A 23310-nucleotide genomic window follows, 5' to 3' on the forward strand; every position below is an offset into this window, starting at 1 on the left:
CCATCCCACCAGACTATTCACCCTTGTAAATCTTCCATCTCTCCCTATATGGTGGTTGATAACATTCAGCCTACTAACATAATCATGTCTCCCCATCTTAAAAAAAAATAACTCTCAAAAAAAATACCCCCAATTGAGCCAACCATCCCTATCCATCGCCCTATATCTCTTTACACTTTTGTAGCTAAATTAACTGAGAAAGTCTACAATAGATGCCTTTTCTTCCTATCTTTTTACTATCTCAGGCACCTGCTATCTATTTCAGCTGATAAGAGCCCTGTGTCTGGAGTCAAGAAGACCTGAGTTCAAGTCCAGCCTCAGATACATACTAGCAGTGTGACCTAGGCAAGTCACTTAACCTCTGCTTGCCTCAGTTTCCTCATCTGTAAAATGGTGTAGCAGCAAGCACCCTAGCATACCCAGGGTGGCTGCCAACACAGGTTCTTAGATCTGCTTTTCTAAAGGAAAGCAACTCAAAATGGGTTAACAATCTTGCTTTAATCAAACATATGTCATTTACCTAGTTCAGGGGGAAAAGGTCAGCACTCCGAACTTCAGAGAATACAAACAAGTTACAAGCAGACAACAAATACAGAGAAACATCAGCAGACAGACAGACTTCCAACTGTCTGACCATTTGTAATGGGAATGTAAATTTAAACATCTTCCCTGCCCCTAGGCTAAAGTGCACCTGGAGCCTGGGGTAGGAGGCTTGTTTTTCAGTAGATACTTCTTGATTGGCCAGTGAGTCAATAAGGTTGTTACATTCTCTGAGCCAGGAGAAGGCTATATAAGCCCTGATGTGTAGCTTTGTTTTGGGGCTCACTTTGAGAAGTGTTCTGTGATTTGATCTGGATTCTGAGAAGCCGTTGTACAGAGCCCCTGGGCTTTGAAAAACCCAGATGTTGAAACCCACATGTTGTTGGGTATGGATGTAATGGTTGGACAGTTTGGAAATCTGTCTACTAGATCTGTTTCTGTCTTGATAATTCTGTCTGTATATTCTGAAGTTCGGGGTGCTGACCTCTTTCCCCTGAACTAGGTAAACGATATGTTTGACTGATTAAAGTAAGCTTGTTAACCCATTTTGAGTTGCTTTCCTTTATCAAAGCAGATCCAAGAACCTGTGTGAGCAGCCACCCTAGAGGTGCCGGGGTGCTTGCTGCTACACCATTACATACATGCCTAGTCAGTTACCAGAGAGAGAAGCACCAACATCTGGGTTTTTAAAGTGAGGGGCGCTCAACGGCTGCCCAGAGTCTCATCTGGTCAAGTCACATAACTCTTCTCAAAGTGAGCCCCAAAACAAACTCTCACATCAGGAAGATATAGCCTTCTACCAGCTCAGAGAATGTCACAACCCTCTTGACACACTGCCTAATCACAAAGCACCAAGGTGTGGGCATTCCTGAAAACCAAGCCTCCCACCACAGGCTCCATGTGACCAAATTCAGCCTATTAGGGAGCAGAGTATACTTTCAAATCAAGGAAGATTCTCAGAGTCACTTAAGACCATCAAAGAGCCTAGGGGCAGGGAAGATCTGAAATTCCCATAACAAATGGGAATAACAACTGCACCTCCCTTACAGACTTGTTGTGAGGAGCAAATGAGATATTTGCAAAGCCCTTAGCAGAGTGCCTGGCACATAGTAGACACTATAAAAATGCTAGTTATTATTATTCTCCCCTCAAAATTTCTCTATAGTTCATTATTCAACTAAAACTGCTGCCTCCAAAGTTACCAGTTTCTCTTAATTGACAAATCTAATGGCTTTTCCTCAATACTTCTCTTTTAAGACCTCTTTGCAGTCTTTCACACTATCAATCAGCCTCTACTCCATTATGTTTTGCTTTCATAACACTGCCCTACCTTGGTTCTCCTCTTACCCCTAAGGCTTGGTGAAACCTCAATAAAAGATTCATTAGGTATTCCAATCAATTCTTGGATTCAATTATCCCTATGCAGATGATTCTCAGATTTGCTTATCTAGATCCAACCTCTCTCCTGACTTGAAATCTGGTAAATGACTTTGTGAATAACTGGACCTATTTGTCCTGACAAAGTAGGTGTCATTCTAAACTCAGTATGTCCAAAACTGAACCTCCTTTCCCCTTCGAAACCCTTCCCTCTTCAAATGTTCATATTACTTGTCTGGAAGGAAGCACCATCTTCCTGGCTACCCAGGCTCACATCCTTGACTCCTTACTCTCTCACCCTCCACACACAAGCCATTGCCAAGCCAATTCTACATTCCAAAGGTCTCTCCCTATATGCCCCTGATAAGGTATGGGCTCTGGGAGCCCCCTCAAGCTCTCCTTGGCTCTGGGAACCTCCCTTGGACTCTGGATTAAATCATCCCATTTGATGAGGCATTTGGCTGAGGGCAAGCCTTGGTTACTAGACTTCCCACCTATCAAAATAAGATCCACCCATGAACTGGCCTAGCCCACCACTGTCTGTAGCCTCCAGCTACTTCCCACCCTTAATCACTCATTGACCTCATTAACTTAGCCTCCAGTTACCTCCCACCCTTAATCACTCATTGACCTCATTAACTCCTCCTGAAGACCCTCCCCAAACTCCTCCTCTGGACCATCCCTAGATTCCTCCCACAACCTTCTGTATATAAGACCCTGTCTTGTCTTCATGTTTGTGAGAGCACCACAGAATAGGGAGAGTGCTGTAGAATGACCTAGCACAGGCTTATTCTGTCTAATGCAAGTGAACTTTTAATAAATTTTACTTTTCTTTGGCTCAAGTCTAATTCATTTGGCAGGACCTGGTGTGTTGGTATTTTGGGGTCTCCAGAGCAACCCTAACCCTCTTAGTGGGTACCCTCTTCATTTTTATGGTTCCCTGACCAGGAAACAGTTCTCCAGTTCTTCTCTAGCCAAGACTGGAAGGTGGTAAGCCTCTCTGTTTCCCTAGTACCTTGGAAGTTCAGGGTTTTTTTGGTTTTTGTTTTGCTTTTGTTGTTGTTTTGGATGGGGGGAGGGGAGGGTTTGTGTATGTTTTTTTTGGGGGGGGGGGGAACCTGATCTCTCAGGTCCCATTAGGTCAGACAGCTAGGAGGCTGTTTTGTGCTCAGACTGACCTCAAGTTTTCAGTCCTATTTGGTTATTTTGGAGAACATGAACATGTATGCAGTTTCTGAAGAATGGAAGATAAGGACAGATGCCCCATCTGGAGGTGCAAGCCATATTCTTTCTCTAGGTGCTAGGGAACTGGGAGAACTTCAGGTACTTTTTTGTGGTATTTTGTTTGTTTTTCAAGGCTTACTCTCAAACCTTCCTTTATGGAGAAAGGGAAGTCCAGGCTCTATGCCTGTAGCTCCCAAAAGTTCACCTTTGGGTTGTCTGGAAAAAATTTAGTTTCTCTGGAGATCTTAAAAAGGAAAAATTCAGGGTTTTTTTTGCAACACTGTTTGGCCTAGGTATAGCAGAAAATACAATGAATCGTGGCCTATTTTGGGGACTTTAAAAGAGAATACTCTCTTGCAGTTAGAATCATACCTTCTCAGAGAAGGAAGATGGATAGAAATTGCCTACTTAATGGCTTTTGTTGAGCTTTCTCAGAACAAAGTTCTCAGGAAAGAGTGAGATGATTGAAGCTAGAGCCCCTCCACAGAGGGGCAATTGGGACCAATTAAATGACCCCTTTCCTATAGCTTCAGACCCAGCCCCTCCTCCCTCAGCAACTGCTGCTCAGGTCACTGAGGCAGCTCCCCCACCCCCTTCTGCTGTACCCCAACCCTTTTCTCCTTGGTTCCCCTTCCCTTTTCCCCTAGCCCAACACCCATTTCCTGTCTCCTACACTATATCTCCTACCCTGCATCTTCCAGCATGGTGCCTTCCCCCTCAGGGACCCCTGCTCAGGTCCCAGGCACTGGTCAGGCTGAAGTGCTTCCCTCTGTGGCCCCTCCCCATGAAGCAACACCCACTCAGCCCTCAGGCCCTACCCCTAGGCAGTCATAGAGGTTTCTCCTCTTCTGACCTCTTCCTCTCCTGATGTGCTGGTTGACTTATCCCCTTGCCAGCCAGATCCAGTTCAGCCAGCACCTCCCAGTCACTCTCTCACAGGAAGTAGGACTTCCTTGTCACAGTCATCTTTAATTCCTACCAGGGGAATTGTATCTTCTCTATTTTTTTGGTGCCTGTTTGGTCTTTGTTTGCTTAACCTCCTTGCCAGGTTTGCCTCCTCCATCGTTCAAGCCGTCAACCTCTGGATTACCACTAAGGCTATGAAAATCTCTGACTGAATCCAAGTTCTCCAGGCCACTAGACCTGACATCATCCATGTTCCAGATTCTGACCCCTTAAATACGTAGTCTGACCCCCTTGAGCAGGACCCAGAGAGGCAAGGACAGCTCTACACCCCTTGCCAGCAGGAAGCACTTTCAGAAGCTGAGACATTTGCCCTTTACCCCAAAGGAATTTGGTTCCCATTTGTTTGAGAGGGGAATTAGGAGGCTCTGGGAGCCCCCTAAATCTCTCCTTGGCTCTGGGAACCTCCCTTGGACTCTTGATTAAATCATCCCATTTGATGAAGCATTTGCATGAGGCAATAAGCCTTACATAGAGGCTGAGCCCAAGCCTCTGTTACTAGACTTCCCACCTATCAAAATATGATTTACCCTGGAACTGGCCTAGCCCACCACTGTCTGTAGCCTCCAGCTACTTCCCACCCTTAATCACTCATTGATCTCATTAACTCCTCCTGAAGACCCTCCCCAAACTCCTCCTCTGGACCATCCCTAGATTCCTCCCACAACCTTCTGTATATAAGACCCTGTTTTGTCTTCATGTTTGTGAGAGCACCACAGAATAGGGAGAGTGCCATAGAATGACCTAGCACAGACTTAATCTGTATCTAATGCAAATGAACTTTTAATAAATTTTACTTTTCTTTGGCTGAGAAGACTCAAGTCCAATTCATTCGGCAGGACCTGGCTTGTTGGTATTTTGGGGTCTCCAGAGTAACCCTAACCCTCTTAGTGGGTAACCTCTTCACCACCATTCTTTTCTAGCACTGCTACTACACTGGTGCAGGTCTTCATCATCTTACACCTGGATTACTGCAATAACCTGCAGGATGAACTCCCTGCCTCAAGTCTCTCCCCACTCCGGTCCACACTTCACTTATCTAAGTGATCATCCTAAAACACAAGTCTGACCTCGTTGTCTCCCCTCTCCCCCATTACTTCCAGAATCAAATACAAAAACCACTTTTTAAGCCCTTCATCCCCTGGTCCCTTTCTACCTTTCCAATTTTCTTATTCCCCCCGCATAAGCTCTATGAGACACACAGAAAGATTAGACACAACTATAGATACAGAATCTTGTTTTAACAGCTGTTTCCTTGCTGTCTCTCTCCTTAGAATGTGAACTCCTTGAGGGCAGTGACAGCATTTTTGCCTTTCTTGGTGTTGTTCCCCAGAGCTTTAATATGAGAGACATTAATATGTTTGCCACGTATTAAGCTCTTAATTAGATTTTTGACTTAACTTGAAAAAGTAGTAGGCTGGAGAGGCAGTGAACCAAAATGTGTCACTTTCTAGCTGTGTGATTTTGAATATCTTTTACTTCTGTTGGCCTCAATTTGCCCAGACCCATCTATAGAATTATACAGTTGGACCAGTTGGCTCTTCCAGTTCTACTACAGAATATAAATTTCAAATGGCCATAAACAATTTAGCTACAACCAGACACTGAGTTAGAGACTGATAATCATTCTCAAGTAGTAGGTTCCTGACTCTGTGGGTTACCTCCACAACTACTGGTGAGCCCTACTATGTTAGCTAGCCCAGAGAAGGAATAGCAAACCAACTGAAGCTAACATCCTTACATAGGAGAAAACTAAGTTTACAATTCTTCTATACTGTACCTCCTTTCTTATGAATCACACATGCAGAAATTATTCCATTCATATCCCAATACTATCACATCCCCACAAGCCTGCTCTCTGCCAGGAGGCCATAAAGACGTTGGCACAATATTCCCCACTTAACTTTACCTGCACATTAGCCTTAAAATCCCTGCCAAACCTTTTGCCAAGAAGTTTGCCTGCTTGCCTAGGGGAGCCCAACTTCTACCTTTATCTCTCCGCAGTAAAACCACACCTTTTTCACTATCCTTCTAAAGGACAACCAGCAGCATCAGGTAACAGAAATCCTCCCTCCCATAAGATCAAAGACTGCCCTATTCTCAATCTTTTGGCCCCAGAGGGGCCAGCTAGGTGGCGCAGTAGATAGATTTCTGGCCCTGGAGTCAGGAAGACTCATCTTCCTGAGTTCAAATCTGGCCTCAGATACTTACTAGCTGTGTGACCCTGAGGAAGTCACTTAACTGTTTGCTTCAGATTCCTCACTGGCCAAATGAGGTAGAGAAGTAAATAGGAAACCACTCTAGTATCTTTGCCAAGAAAACCCCAAATGAGGTGAAAAAAGAGTCAGGCACAATTTAACAACAACATGGCATAAGAAGCTGAAAACTCCCCAGCTAACACTGGGTTAAGGCAGAGGTACAGTTAAGTTTGGGGAGGGAAATGAAAGAAATAGCACTAAGGTCTGTATTAGACTTTATGTCAATGAACCCAAGAAAATTATTAGCCAGACCTATAGTTTAGATCCTTGGCCACCATTTACAACCTTGGGATGCCCCAACAGTTCTTTATTCCAAAGTTCCCCCCGCCCCTTTCCTACCCAGAGCAGTCCAGGATTCTGTCAAGGCAAAAGATCTGGTGGGGTTTGAGGGGGGGGAGGTTGTTTCTTTTTTGGAGGAGGGAAGGCAGGGAAATTGGGGTTAAGTGACTTGCCCAAGGTCACAGGACTAGTAAGTTTTAAGTGTCTGAGGTCCTCCTGACTCCAGGGCCAGTGCTCTATTCACTGAGCCACCAAAGGCAAAAGATCTTTAAGTTCTCTTTTAGGCACTGACAGGAGTGGGGATCATAAAAACCACAATCCAGATTTGCAAATGACCCAAGCAAAAAGGACCTGAAAAACTCCAGAATATGTCAGTAGCCCTGAGATTCATCCTAATTGTAGCCTACATTGGCTATAGGCTGGTAAATGACACAGTGGGAAAGTGGCAGGCCTGAAGTCAGGAGGATCTCAATTCAAAGTGTCAAAATCAGATACTCACTAGCTGTGTGACGATGGGTAAATCACTTAATCTCTGTTTGCCTCAGTTTCCTCAACTCTAAAATGGAGATAATAATAGCACTTACCTCCCAGGGCTGTTGTGAGGGTCAAATGAGACAATATTTGTAATGAATACTACATAAATGTTAGTTGTTACTATTATTATGGGTTGTCTATTAATCCCTCCCCCTGCTACACAGAATTACCACAGTTTAATTTCAAGGTTTATTTATATTAATTCAAATATGCTTGCTGATTACTCCTTCCTACAATTTCCCAAGGAATAAACTCCATGAAACTGTTGGGTTATGATTATCACAGTTCCCAAACCCAATTCTGGGGGAGAGACAGCCCTTCCCAAGAAGCTTCCCAACCCCTCAGTGCCGGTGCCTTCCTTCAGTAGATTATTTCTCATTTATACTGTATACAGCTTGTTGGTGTATATTCCATTGCATGTTGTACCGCTCCCCTTCCCCCCCCCCACTATATGATGAGCTCCCTCAGGGCAGGAACTGTCTTTTGCCTCCTTTTTTGTATCCCCAGCCCTCAGCACAAGGCCTAGCGCATTAGTAGGCACCTAATAAACGTTTATTGACTGACTGACTTCCCAAAGGACATCTGGAACAGGGAAAGAAAACATTCCTACTGGCCCAGTGTTGAGCTAAAAAAGCCTAACTGAATGGAAAAGTACAGGCTCAGACACTAAAAATAGCTGCTGCACTTTTACAGCAGAAAAAGCCTTTGGTTTTTGCTGGCTTTTTTCTCCTTTTCTTCCTTTAACAAAATGGGAAGGCTGAGTGCCATACAAACCTTCCCATGGCCAGGCTCTCAAGGGGCACTGGTTCTAGCATTCCTAGAGACAAGGAGTTCACAAAACCTTGTTCTTCTCCAGGATGATTTGTGACATGTCTGTGCAAGGGAAGCCACAAAAAGTAAGGACAAAAGGCCACAGGCTATGACAGTTGATGGAGGATGGCTGCTGAAGCAGGAACAGCTTCCCTCCCTGAAGCCCTTTCCACCAAGGAGCAAAACAAATCCTGGGTCTCCTGCTGACTAAAGGGGAAGAAGAGGTGGGAGGAAGAGATGAAGAAGCAAACTTAAGAAACATACATACAAGGGATGAAAGGAGCCAGATTAACCCACACTTTCAATCCAGTCACACTGGTTTTCATTTCTCCAAGCAGTACATTTTAATGTAAAACATATAGAGTGGAATTGGATCCCCTTTGTCATAGCCACTGCTAAGCAACAAAACAGGTGTTGGGGAATAGGAAGAAAAGGAGGAACAGAAGGAATGGAGATAGGACAAGGATGAAAAGGAAGGGGGAAGGGGATTAAGAGAACAGGACAAAGAGGAAGGAGAAGGGGGAAAAAGGAAATAAACTGGAGAAAGGTTAGAGATAGCTGACAGACAAAGCTCACTTCCAAAGGCGCAGGTTGATTTGCTGTAATGTGTAGTCATGGTACAGCAACAATGGTACCTTCCATTCGGCTCCCAGCAGGCACAAGCATGCATAAAGAGAATAACACCTCCAGCAACCTCCTCTAGTCTTTCCTCTAGAAAAGGAGCAAAGATTGATCGATTCACCAATTGGATCCTTCATCTTCCCACTAAACCCAAACTATACATCTGAGCTAGTCATCCCTTTAATTTATTACCCCTTATAAAACATAGCCAAGGGCACAAAAAGATAGCTAAAGGGGCTACAGAGAAATGAGGTCAGCACTCTTCCCCCTTCCCTCACTCCTAGTAGCAATGGTCCCCAGAGGGAAGGCCCTGGAATGAACATCAACTGAGAGGGGTGAAGTTGGATCCTCTTTCCACTAAACCAAGGAGAGCTGACTAATTTGCACATAACCTAGCCTTCACCTAAAGCAAGACAGATAGAGGGAGAACATAAGTTTTCCTCAGAAAAATGGTTTTCCCAGTTTTACCCAGAACACAAAGCAAGGTAAATGCCTCACAGTCACGATCAACAAGGCTGCCCACAGTCTATCTAAGCAGCATTAGTAAGAAGGAGTCCAACACTTGAAGCCAAAAGATCTCCTGATGCTAAGAAGGAACAAAGTCTACTCCCTAGGCAGAGGGCCAGATGAGCACAGAGATTTGATAAACACTTGGGGAAAGTTCCCTGATATTCTCCTCTTACCTACCCTCCTCCTCCTGCAGGTCCAAAGCCCAAAAGTGCCTGGGATGCATCTGTGCCTGAATACATCTGAGACAAGTTCTTTCACCATTACCCTTGGACCCATCTTGTTGACAAACCTGCATTTTTTATTTTATTTTCTTCACCTGACTTAAAAGATCATACATAGCTCAGCCTGGGAAACAGAAGTTTATTTCAATGTTCCACCAATAAGTCTTCCCCTAAGTATCCTTTGGGCTTCGGGACAAAAGAGATAATAAGGTACTTGAGTTGCCCATTTTTCTATCAAAATCGGCCATTTATAGGCTGTGCCACTACTTAAATAAAGGTTGGATGTTCTCAGCAATCTGTAATGCCAGCTTATAGCAGCCCAGAGCAGATGCTCTGGGGGAAGAGTGTGGGCAGGGGGTTGAGGGAGGCGGGGAGGAACAGGGACTCACCAGCCCTCGCCTACCACTCATTCCCACTCCATTCAGAAAGAATAGGAAGATGGGATGCAGGGACCTGCTTGGGGGGGAGGAGGGGTGGGAAATAACAGATCAAACAAGATGTTTTCTCGTAACTTGTCTCAAGGCACAGATACAAAAAGAAAGAGAACATACACTGAAAAAAAACAAAGAAGAAGGAAGTACTGAGAAAGACTGGTTTGGCTCCTAGATATAGAAGTACAGCTAAATCTGTTCCAAAGCCATAGTTCAGTGAACCCTCTAAGGACGAGATATCCCAGAACTGCTAACTACAGAAGTCCCTATTGAAACCCTTCTGAGTTCACACTAGAATTTGACTGATTATCATATAGGCTCTCCCTGAATCCTTGAGAAGGAGAAGGGCACCATAAATTTCAAGCGATAAGAAAGTACATTTTTTTTTACCCTCAGATTGCATATGAAGTCAGATGACTTGCAAAGCCCAAACCAGAATTCTAATCAGGTATCTGGCCCTATAGGTTAGGGTTCTCTCAACTAGTCCTCTCTCTGCCTCCCAAAGAGCATCTGTGCACCAAGCATTTCACCTGACAATTCAAACTTAAGAGACAAAAGCAATTTGTTGTGTTGCAATTCACACGTGAAGGAAAGAGATTTTAAACAAAGACTCCAACAGATGAAGATGAGAAAGAAAGACTGGAAGGCAAACAAAGCCCATTCACCATATTTCCAATATCATCCATCTAATGAGGCTGTGGCTATTGCCAAAAAGAATAGCCAATACCCAGGGACAGATGTAAGAACAGCTGGAAGACAATACACTATTTTGCAAACTGAAGGTTAAAGAGTGAGTTCTTTCCTAAGACACACATTCATTATTATATATGGGCTGCACTAGTGCACATACACACATACAAACAGTCACTCACCTCTTTACAAACAAGAATTTGCCATCTAAATTGAATAGGCAAATGGAAAGCTGGAAAACAATATGAAGAAATAGCAGAGAAAGGCCACTGGCAACAGAAAATAACGTATAGAGACTTGAGGAAAGAAATGAATCATAAAGAACAATTTGAAGGAGAAAAAAGGCTCAGAGGGCCAAGCATGCAGCCTTTTTTCTTAGAAATGTGAACTATGGAGAAAAGTTATAAAGTAGACAGTGAGCTAGAAGAATCCTGGGCTGGGAAACAAAAACCGTGGGTTCTGACTCCATGACAGTCTTTAATTCACTGTGAGACAAAAAGCAAATAATGGGGTCTTGAGGTCTGACCACTTACACAATCAGAAGGGTACCTGCTCCATAAGGCTAAAAGACTGAATGAAATGAGCTACACAAATACTGAATGCTTGCTGTGATCACACCAGGATAGATCCAAGGGGAAAAAAGAAGAACAGTTAAGAAAGAAAGCAGTAAAAAGCTGTGTGATTTGGGGTATGTCCTTTCATGTCTCTGAGGTTCAGTTTCCTTACCTGTATAATGAAGGGACTGGACTGGATGACTCTTAATCTATGATGTGTAAGCTAGAAAGAACAGAAGGAACAAGATGAGCCCTAGGACTATGGTTGGATAAAGAGCTAACAAGCAAAGAAAGACAAAAAGCCAAAAATAAATAAACGACAAATATAATATAGGCTTTCCTAAAGAGGCATGACCTACCCTGATAAGTTCTTATGGCAAAAAATTCCTTCGCTAGTGCAATTCAAAACAGAGTCCCTACTGTACTAACAGGCAGCAAATAACACAGGATGGAACAGAATGACTTACTTTTGATGTTTGATATAGACTCTGGGAAGTTAACAAGCGGTGCTGAGTTTCTAAGGAGGTAAGGACATTGAATCCTGTTTTAGATGTCTTGAGTTTGGTGAGGTAACAGGACATCCAAATAAAAATTCCTATTATGAGCATTTGAAGATATGGGATTAGAACTTGAGTGAAAGGTCAGAACTACCAATTTAGAAGCCATCACCAAAATAGTGAATTGAAACTCTAAAAATGGATGAGCTTTTCACAAGAAAAAATATAAAGGGAAGAGCAGAAGGTCAAGACTTCAGCCTAAAATAAGATACAAGAAGGAAGAGAAGCCAACAAAGAAATAAAGAGCAGTCAGAGAAGTAAGAGAGCCAGGATACTGGAGTGTCATAAGCAGTTAGTAAGCAAGAATTTAAGTGCTTCCTTACTATTTAGTACTAGGGATACAACAAAAGGCCAAAATGTGATCTTGACCCTCAAGGAACACATTCTAAAACATGTAAATAACTATGTACAAGCCAAATAAATAGATATAGAGATAGATAGATAGATAGATAGATAGATAGATAGATAGATAGATAGATAGATAGATAGATAGATAGATAGAAAGATGGATAGACACATACATACATACATTCATGCGTGCATACACAGAGAGAAAGAGAGAGATGGATGCATAAGTGAAGAAAATCTAAGAGGGAAAGAGGAGCGGAAGAGGAGAGAAGAGGGAATGGACCAGGAAATGCCTCCTGTAGTAAGTGGAACTTTAACTGTGTCTTGAAAAAAGTCAGGAAAGATAAGAAGGAGGTAGATGTAAGCAGCATCCCAAGCATGGAGAGTGGCAGGGATGGGGAGCAACCAATGAAAAGGCATGGAGTCCAGACTTGGAGTGTCACATGTAAGGAGTAATAAGTGAGTATAGCTGGATCATAGAATGAATGGAGGGGAGTAAATTATAAGGAAAGGTAAAAAAGATTCAGGTTATGAAGGGCTTTAAATGAAAGTGTGTTTAACATTTGATCCTAAAAGTATCTGGGAGCCAACTAAGTGTACCAAGATAAGGAAGTCGAAGATTTAACATAACTAGACTTGTGATTTAGGAAAATCACTGTGGCATTTGTGTGGAGGATTGGGGTAGAGAGAGGGCTGAGACAAAGATATCAATGAGAAGGCTATTATAATAGTCCAAGAGAAAGAGGTGATCAGGGCCTATACCAGGGTATCCTCTACTAGAGTGGTCATCATGTGAGTAACAGATAAGGGGAAATAAGGAAAAGGAGGGGATGATATAAGTAATGTCAAGTATTGAAGAAGTCAAAACAGAATTATGAGGAAGACCACTCCATCTGGCCAGCACCATACCACCCAAGGTAAGAATGTAAAACTGTGTCTCTGTTCCCTTCTCCTGGACACATACACCAATCTAATGTCATGACAGTAACTATATTTTTGGTATCTTCTGCACTCCTCAGTTTTATATGCCAGAAGTAAATGCCTCACTTGCCTTGCCTTTGCTATGGCTCTGGATCTCACAATAAACTAAGAGTATAGTTTCAATAAAGTGTTGGAGACAATGTGACTGGGTCTCAGGCCTCCACAACTGGGCACTACAATCTTTCCAGACTCACCTCATATTACTCCCCATATGTACTCTATATTCCCATCAATCCGGACTATTCTCTGTCTCCTAAAGATTCCCCATCTATGCTTTCCTGCCCCCATACCATTGCTGAGTCCATTATTTCCTAGGCTTGGAATTTCCTCCACCTTCCACCCTACTTTGCTAGATTCCTACCTATACTTTTTTTTTTTAAACCAACTTTACTGAAGCAGGTCTTCAATAAAGCTTTCCCTGGGCCACCCAACCACTAGTCAATTTTTAACCACTGAAGTTCATATGTGGCAGTTTTACACTTCTTGAATGCATTTACATATTACATATTACAATTATGTCTGTTATACCCCCATTACACTATCAGCTCCATGAAGTTACTGTATATTAATGAAATTTCGTATTTCCCATAAGGCCCAACACAGTGCCCACACAAATTTAACTGAATTATATACCAATAGAAATAGAATAGCCAGATCAAGAGAGGTAATTGTCTGACTATACTCTGCACTGATCAGGCCACATCTATAGCATATTGTTAAAACTCTGAGAAGTATAACTGACATTTCATACGAAGAACAATTAAGGAACTAGGGATGTTTAGCCAAGATAGACCTTAGGGGGAACAAAAACCATCTTCAAAAACTTGAAAGGTTATCAAATAGAAGAAGTATTAGATTCAGTCTGTGTAGTTCTAGAGGACAGAACTAAGCAGGTCAATGGTGTAAATCAAAAGGAGGTAGGTAATGGATCAATGAACAGAAAAACTTCCTAATAATTATTGTTTAAAAAAATAGAATGCATGGACTTCAGAAACAGTGAAACTCACCAGACACAGACTCAAGGAATACTGTAATATTCAAGCAGAAACTAGACATTTAAGGGATGTTATAGAGGGAACTTAGAAGCATCATGGTGCAATGGATAGGTACTTAGGCTTAGATTCAGGAAGAGCTGGGTTCAAATCCCACTTCAATCACTTTTTAGTGACTCTGGTCAAATCATTTTACTTCTTTGTGGCTCAAACAAAAACTTAAGTACTAAGTCAAAGGTGAGTCAAAAGCTATCCCACACAAGGAGTTAGTTCTCCACAATGACAAAGTCTCTGATTTTTCACATTTAGATAGAATTTTTCTTGTCCTACTTGGGGGTTTGAATGAGATAATCTCTAAGATCTTTTCAATGATCCTCACAACACTTCTGTGAAGTATGCCAAGAGGAAGGGTCTTGCCCAAGGGTATTCTACAAGTCAGTGGCAAAGAGAAGTGGAATCCAGGTCCCCTGACTTATAACCAAGTCCCTTTTCTAGTAGGTCAAAAGGAAGGCTCTCTAGATTGGAAATCCTGGAAGGGGAGCTGTACAGTAATAGGAGCTTCATTTTCTTCTTTTTCACAAACCTGTCTCCTGCTACATATGTACCTAACAAACAATAGCATAATTCTAGCTACAGCTAGAAGTAACTGCATGTTTTATGTAAAAAAAAAAAACTTTCGGGGATTAAAAAAATGAGAAAGGAGTTACCCTCCCCCAACACTACCCCATGAAGGTGCTTTCCATCCTGTGAATAAGATATTTCCACTACAGCAATTGTTCTGCTGAGCCATGTGATTGTCCACAAGCTGAGTCTCTGATCTTGCTACAAGTTATGCTTGTGAATGTCTGCAGACCTCATCTGTATTGGTGACAACAGGACTGAAGCTTCCATTAAGCCTCTTCTTAATGGGAGGCATTTGACTGATGCTTGCTGGCTCTGCATCAGCACCGGCTGCAGCATTAGCTGAGTGCAGCCACTACAGATTCCACTTCACAATTCAAAAGAATCTGAAGACTCGGGCATATTTCATTAATTCCCACTGCTGTGTCTCCTTCCTTTAGTAATTTAACTCTAAAGATGGACTCTGGAAGATTCATAGGGATACAAGTAAACCAGTACATCTCTACATCTTGAAATATAAAGCATCCCCAGAAAATGGCAGAAAACACTCAGGAGGTAGGAGACAGGTGTGGGGTAAGAGGCAGGAAGTGAGTGCTTCTAAATTCTTTTCTGAGCTAAACCTTCACACTCCCTTTATGTCAAGAACAAATTTCTGTCTGCCTCTCCAATTTCTCAGGGTCTAAACTAAGGCTCAACCCTCCACTCCACATTACCCCACTGGTCCACCCTGACAATCCTCAGAAGCAGAGACAATGAGATTTTTCTAGTATCTTTCCCTACAAAAGCTCCAAGAACTTCTGTGTGATCTCCCACCCAATACAACATGCTTTGAGACTACAGAAGAACTAAGACAAGGTTTAATCCACCTACACTCTTACAAACAATATAAATAAGGTCTAAAAATGGTTTGTGCTTCATCTGCTGCCCAGCACACAGCACATCTGTGGCTGAGCTGGGACCATCAAGCAAGGCTTAGGACTCTCAAACTTGTGGTGTATAAAACAAACAAATCAATATTTATTCTGCTATAATAAGCTCTGACCTTTTAGACTGCAAGGTTCCACAATCTCCCTGGGCTCCAGAGAGAGGTTCCAATAAGAAGTTATTAGTATCATCACCGGTTCCCAAAGGTGATGGGCCCCATACAACAGAAATAAACATAAGTTCTCCTTGCCTTCAAGATGCCTGTTTCCAAACAGCTGGTGGCCATGGCTCTTCCAACTGGAAGTCCCTGAGAAGAACACTGAAGAGAAAACCTGATAAGGAGTAGCCAGCATCCTAATGGTTACTGTTCTTGGAAATCTTAGACACTAATTAGAACTCAGTAATGACCAGGTGGGCAACAATCACAGCTATTAAATAAACTAATTCAGAAACCCCAAGAAAGCAGCATTTACTCACTGAAAGTACTTAGCACGCAGGCCAGGTCACAGAGTGAAGAACTTGTTACTACTATGTTGGTACCAAATGTGCCTTCCAGGTACATCAGCAACTAAACCAATATTCCATTTTATTTTTAACACGTACAAGAGCCCAGGGCTATTTATAATCTTGGATGCTTTAAAACTTGAAAGGGAGATGAATTTTAAAGTGTACACATTTACATACGTGGGTGGAAACACAAAAACCAGACGCCTTGCATGCAGCTTGGAGAATCATAACTCAAGGCTTTTATGATCCTACCTAATGCCCTGAGAAAAATCAGGCGAGTTCTCCAAGGGAGGTAGGAGGCTGGGTAGGTAGCCAAGAAACAAAGAAACCTAAACTTGGCACTGACAAGGCAATTAAGGAGCAGATATTTTTAAATGCACTGTTTTTTACGCTAAATACATATACATTTATTAATGGCTTTGGATCATAAGCCATATTTAATTCTAAGCCTAAGCAACATGGTCTCGTACAATAGACATTTAATAAATGTTTATCAAATGGAATTGCTATAGAGATTGACAATTTCCAATGTAATCATTTTTTCCCATATCCCATATACTATTTGTATGGAAATGTTCTTTTTTGGTGCTTATTAAATTCATAGTAAAAAAAATGTTCAAATTGAATTGCTAAAGAAATTCTCTGAAAATATAGGGTCTAGCACAGCTCTCAATCTTTTTGTGAAACCATCTCTTCCATTTCCCTAAAAAGAGGATGTTCTGAAAATAATGATGTCAGCAAGGACTTTTTTGACCCAACCATTCACTTGCTGGTTTAGAAGGCAACAATACAAATTTGCCCCCCTTTTCTCTGTGCTCAATGCAGTGAGAGTGAATGGGGGTTTAAAACCATCAATAATGCCCTAGAAGATGAGGCCATTTGATGTTTAGGCAAGGCCCTCCTCTAAAAATTCGATTCAATAAAAGTTAAGTACCTGTGGCAGACACTGTGCCAAGTGCTAGGGAACTTAGCACAAATAGAGGCAAAAAAAAAGTCCCTGCCCTCAACAAACTTGTACTCCAGTGAGAGACAATATGCAAACAAATGTACACAAAATAAACTATATACAGGATAAATAGGAAATAATTAAAAGAGGGAAAGCACTGGAATCAGGTGAAGTTAGGGAGGGCTTCTTGTAGAAGGTGGGATTTTAGTTGGTATTTAAAGGAAGTCAGGGAGCCAGTCAGAGCAAAGGAAGGAGAGTAATGCAGGCATGGCGGACAGCCAGAGAGAAGGCCCAGAGCTGAGAGATGGAGAATCTTGTCTGTGGAACAGCCAGAAGGCTGGTGTCATCAGATGGAAGAATATATGTCAGAGAGCAAAATCTGAACCAAAATCACAGAACCTAAAATTGGAACAGGGACTCAAACAAAAGTTCTTTAATTTAAATCTGGTGCTCATGATCTCTAAGGTCCTTTATAACTCTAAATCCCATGATCTGAACCCAAACTAACTTTTTCTAAAAACTGTTCATTTAATTAACAGAAACCACTCACTTACTCAATTGGTTCAATTCCCACCTTAACCACTGGACACAGGACTAGCCAGCACACCAAAGACTCAACTGTCCATTAACACCATGCATCAGGAAGACAGAAGAGAGCTATCTGGGTTTGGGTCTTGAGTTCTGTGTCCTCACTTCAGCCTTATCCATCTGCACTGCCTGAAGCCTACAGGAAGCCAACTTGCAGCTGGCACTCAGCTGACTAGGGTGGGAATGGGGGAGTGAGAACCCGAAAATGCCAATTCCCTGAGACTGATTTTTACCATTCTTGTTCCCTCCATGCCCCTCCTCCTGCTCACCAGATATACAACCATCAGGCACACAAGTACACTGAAACCTCTTCTTGCCCTTCATAGCTAGGACTACAGACAGCCAACCCTGACCCAAAACACAAAGCTGACTGTGGAAAGCTGTGGTCCCTAAAAAGGAGTCAAATTCCCTCTGTTACAAAGTGCCCTACTAAGCTACAGTCTGGGATCTGAACAACAGGACATTTCACTTGTGAGCCTTTTCCACCTGGGCATTCAGCACCTCTGTATGGGCTAGAGCTCTTCACAAGAATGCTCCTGATCAGCCAGTCCTGCCCTTGGTCACACCTCTCCTATACCAGGATTTTTTCCCCTTTTACCAAAACTTTCCATTTTAACAAGATACTTTTTTTTTGCCTTTTGGAGGGCAACCGGGGTTAAGTAATTTGCCCAAGGTTACACAGCTAGTATTTTTGTGTGGGTGTTAAGTGTCTCAGGCCGGAACTGAACTTGGGTCCTCCTGACTCCAGGGCCTCCTGACTCACTGCACCACCTTGCCACACCTAACAAGATACTTTTTTACAAAGAGCTTTCTAATCCAAAAGAGTGATTCTAATGGTTAGGACTCTCTGGCACATTAGTGGGTGGGAAAATTATTTTGGGGGCTCAGGAACATCTTTCAATGCCCTTCAAAAACATAACACGCTCACCTGTCTACGCTGCTTATTGAGACAATAAAAATTTAGCTCCAGAAGGACAGCCATTAGGCCAAGTGATCTTTGGTTAGTATCATACTAAACAATGCTTTCTTTTCTTCAGTTTCCCTCTACCTCCCCTTGACTCCATGTCAACAGCTTACCCCATTCAACCTCAATGAATCCAGTCAAACACAATAGAATCAGAGGAACATGAAAAACACTAATTCCAGCAGTCATGAAGATGGGACCAGAAACACCTCTCCTCTCCCTGCCCTCAGTAGCAACTATCCTAAACCCAGCCAGTCCCCCACGACTTCAAAATTTATACTGGAAAACCAAAATGTGATCATCCTAAATCCCAGATGGCAGGGTAAGTATCCCATTCCAATAATAGTTCACTAAATCAGCAGTGAAGAGAATAACCAGGAAAAGAAACAGCTGAAATATTTTAGCAGCTGTAAATTATTTTTCTCTCCTCACAGGCCAAGCTCCCATCCAAAGGTTTTCTGATCCCCCACTCGTTATTTAGGGTTGGCAAGCATATACATGTGAATACTGATAACTAAATTCTGGTTCAAAAAGCAATATTAAAATTCCAATTAAATGATATTTAAATAACTATGTTTAATGTCAACAAATTCATAGTTTAACTTTAAACATACTTCAGTTTATTAGCTGTTTAATTAAATTTCTTAAGAAGCCTGGACATTGGCACAGAATGTGTTGTCCATTGGGAATCACTCCCAGCTCCCTCTCCTTGGTAATCTGAAGGAAGAAAATTCTAAGTGCCACTAGGAAAGGGTAAAGGGAGCCCTGCACTCCCCCACATAGGCTCCTAATGAGGTAGTTTCTCACCATAGCTTGGTAGAGATCAGGAAAGTAGTACAAATTGCCTAAATAGGGAGCAAACAAATTCTTCATATGGAAAGTAGCCAAACTGGGCTACAATTATTTTTGAAAGTGCATTAAAAAAAAAAAAAAAGAAAAATTTGCATTTACTTGCAGGCACACAAACACACACATGCAAGTACTTATACACAGGCAAGAGAGAGAGAGAGAGAGAGAGAGAGAGAGGCTTTGCCCATCTGTTATCAGTTCTTCTACAGAGTGGTATATCACGAAACAGGCACACTTACTAAGAGGACACAACAGGAGTTAGTGCAGCAGGTAGGGTTACAAGTTGACTTGCCAGCAGGCACATCAACAAAATCTCTAGTCTGGCCCTGCCCCTGAGCCTCCATCATACAACTGATTGGATTTCATGGCACAGCCAATGAAATCCCACTCAATGTGAAACCCAGGAAACAGACTCTGAGTCCTAACTGTCTAGAATATGATGGTGACGCCTCTGGTGAGCCCAGGGAATTCACAGGGAACACAGGACACTCCAAGGAAAAAGGCCTCCTGCATTTGGCCTCTCATTACATAACTACATGTCAAATACCAGATACTTGCCTAAGTAAACATATCCAGGAAACAATCTGTTACACTGCCAATTTATAGGCAAGATACATTTAGCTCAGAAGCAAATGGCATACATGTAGTGTTTATTTCAGTTGGCAGGAATGACGTCCCTAATCCTGGCCAGATTCAAAAGAGATCTGTCATTTCAGGAGTGCAAAGGGGGAAGGAAGCGACTTCACACCCAATTTTCAGTACCTCTTCCTTGAAGGGCTGCCCCATTCCATCCCAATTTCTTTAGATACTTTACTAGCCCCTGTAAGCATCCAAGTTCCCCTTGTTCCTTGTCTGGGCTGCTTACCTCCCCTGATTTCTACCCATCTGAAACTGAAATAGCTTGCTATTCCCCTCCACAGGAGGCATTTCCATTCATTTATTCCATTCTATTTCACTTCTTGGTGATTTTACTCTGTATGACTCCCTAAAACTACTACTGCAGCCTCCGGTTTGTTACACCATACAGGAAAGCACTCCGTAAAGCAAGCACAATCAATATCACAACCCCTCCTCCCTGAAAAGCAATTGTTTTGATAAGCAAGTAGGCAAAATACAATTGTTTCAGATAAACCAAATTTCCAAGTTGTGGCTCACAGAAAGGTGATGGGCAATAGGGAAAACACAAAGGCCCTCTGAGCCCCTACATACTAATCATTTGCTATGTCTCCACATCCGCAACAAAACCATTCAAAATGAGAAGCATGGCTGGCCCAACCCAGAGAGAGATTTGTGCAGAGGACTTGGTAGTTTTCCAATCTAGATAACCTGCTGAGCAAGCAGGAAAAAAAAAAGGAATTCACAAAAAGATCAGGACCCTTCTGGCAGCATGCTGGGGAGAACAAGCAATCCAACATCTAAATCAGTCATCAAGATTAGGTAGGAAAGTCGGCCAAGATTCAGCTCACTGCACCTGTCTAGAAAGCCCGAGACCATTCTCATTTCTATGGCCACCTCAAATTCCAAGGCTGTCTTCTGCTTGCCTGGGCACTTAACACCTAATTAAGGAGACCAGTATGGTTTACTTTGGTGTGGCTTCTGGAGATGCTCTCAGGTTCTTAATAATTCTTAAAAACAAATGTGACAAGCAAGGGACAAGCACTCGAGAAAGTAACTAGCCACATCCGAACCTCAAACCACAACTGGCTAACTGGACCCAAAATATGTGGGGTTGGGGATGGGGCAGGGAGGGGGATACCAGTCCTAGGAGATGGCAAAAAGAGCCTAAGCCCAGCACAATACCATTCAGTACTGTTAGCTCCCTATTTCTGTCTCTCTCCTTCCTTCCTCTTCTATGACAAGGGGTGTTTTCATACCATTACATCAAGGGGCAGAAGTTAAGGAGTTGGAAAGGAAGGACTTTGCTTGCTAGAGCAGGGATCATGCCCACAACCAGTGCACAGGAACAGGGAATGATAACGCAATGTCATTTGTGAAAAAAGCAAGTAGACCAGTATGGCAGGACTATAATGAAAGAAATTAACACTAACACCATACTCTGTGATTAAGGCTCAAATATGTAAGAAAAATTTTATTTAATATTGCCAAAATCTATATCTAAGTCATTTCTAACTTGGAGAACAAGATGTCCAAACTGGCATAGTCTCCAAAACCTTCCTGACAAGACTATCTCCCCAAAGAATTTCAAGTAACATTCATAGGAATCTTGAATAAGGAAAAGATACAGTCTGGACTAACTAACTAACATTGAGCCACTACATGTATCTCTATTCCTTCTTCTTGACCATTTTCCTCCAGAAATCTTCCCAATGATCTATATTCAGATCTAGAATCCAAAATAAATAAAAGTCAATTGAGTGCCTCTCTTTGAATAGAAGAAGGTTCTTCCCAAAAACTTGACCTTGGTCTAATTCCTTTACAAAAGAGGAGGGGGATATTGCCCTTAGAAGGGTCTCCATAAATTTCTCGTTATCATCTTTAATCCATTCACCTATTTTTTTTTCTGTAGAGAATCCATCCAAGAGGCTTTTCCCAGAAGTCTGGAGAAAAATTTTAAAAAGCAGAAAAAACATTAAAACATAATTTCTAGGAAACCAAAGAAGAGATTTTTAAAAATATGATTCTGTACATGAATATGTAAAAAGACTAGAAAGGTAGAAAGGGAACAGTATATACATTATCAGTTGAGGTTACTGTGTCAGTTTTTTTTTAACTGTCTTTCTTTGATAAAAGGAAGGACTCATTTTTGTCACCTTTGAGCAGATAGTTCTCAGATCTATTTATGCATCCCTAACCTCTCTCCTGACCTCCAATCTTAAATGACCAACTGTCTATTGGATATCTCAAACTAATGTCTCATACACAGACATCTCAAACTCAACATATACAAAACAGAATTCATCTTTCCCTCCCAAACTCTTCCTTTCTTCTAAACTTCCCTATTACACTCTAGGACAGTAGAATCAAACTCAAATAGGAAGGGGGTCACTAAACTATACATAAGGATCCCTGAAGGTTGCACATTGACTTAAAAAACCATATATTAACATTATCTATGTTCCTTTGTATTTTTATTTATTTTGCTAAATATTTCCCAATTACATTTTAATCTGGTTCTGGATACACTCAGGAGTGTTACTGGCTGTGTTTGACACATGTGATCTAGGACACCAGACCTGGATGTCCTACTGCTGATCACTGCCAAGTCTAGTTCGATACATCTATTCTCTCAGCTCACAAGCTGTCACTCTGGTTGAAGCCTTCATCTATTGTAATAGCCTGCTGGCTGGCCTCCCTCCAAAGCTAGTGCATCTTCCACTCTGCTGCCAAAGGGATCTTCTTAAAGCACAGGTTTAACCATGTCAACCTTCTCCTCCCTTCCCCCCAATCACTAAACTCCTGTGCCACTCTATTACTTCCAGGATCAAATATAAAATCCTGTATTTGGCTTTTGAAGTCTTTCAAAACCTGGCCCCTTTCTACCTTTCCAGTTGTGAAGGAGATAGGCTAACCTATGCATGTACTGTGAGTTTAGGGGGAAACACACTAGAAAAGTTAACTTCAAAGACCAAGGAAACAGAGGTACATACATGGTTGTGTAAACAGAGAAAGACCCTCAGGCAGTAATTTATTCAACATCAGGTTATTTTATTTCCACTGTCTTTGAAATTTCATGCCAAAATCAGAGAATTCTGATCAGATTAACTATAGAGAAAACCCATTATTTTAACCCATAGGCACAAACCTGATCTTTATTAACTCCTGAGACCCCAAGGTTATTCTAACCCTAAGGTTAACTCCAAAATCATGTGACATCACGTCCCTGTTACTGAACCTTCCAAATAAGGAAAATGGCCAAGCAGCCTGACCTGATAGGCTAATTAAACTTTTCTTTTTACCTCGTAATGTCATCATAAGTCTATGTAAAACTCTGTGTGTGTGTTGTGTGTGAATGAGAGACAGAGAGAGAGAGAGAGAGAGAGAGAGAGAGAGAGAGAGAGAG

The 23310-nt window shown here is 42.0% G+C and overlaps 1 protein-coding gene across 5 annotated transcripts in view; it reads right to left on the bottom strand.

Annotated features, from left to right (window-relative positions):
* The window catches only part of SIL1 (SIL1 nucleotide exchange factor), a 254806-nt gene that overhangs the window by 173917 nt on the left and 57579 nt on the right, over nucleotides 1-23310 (bottom strand). Inside the window, exon 3 of one of the 5 annotated variants that reach the window (XM_069104315.1) lies at nucleotides 11185-11235. The exons of the other annotated variants lie outside the window; for them this stretch is intronic. The gene's annotated coding sequence lies outside the window, so the exon portion shown is untranslated. The remainder of the gene's footprint in view (nucleotides 1-11184; nucleotides 11236-23310) is intronic. 5 annotated transcript variants of the gene reach the window in all.

This window comes from Petaurus breviceps, unplaced genomic scaffold (genome assembly GCF_028583685.1).
Source record: "Petaurus breviceps papuanus isolate PSGF00001 unplaced genomic scaffold, PetGlider_PUasm1.0 685, whole genome shotgun sequence".
NCBI classification, from domain to species: Eukaryota; Metazoa; Chordata; class Mammalia; order Diprotodontia; family Petauridae; genus Petaurus; species Petaurus breviceps.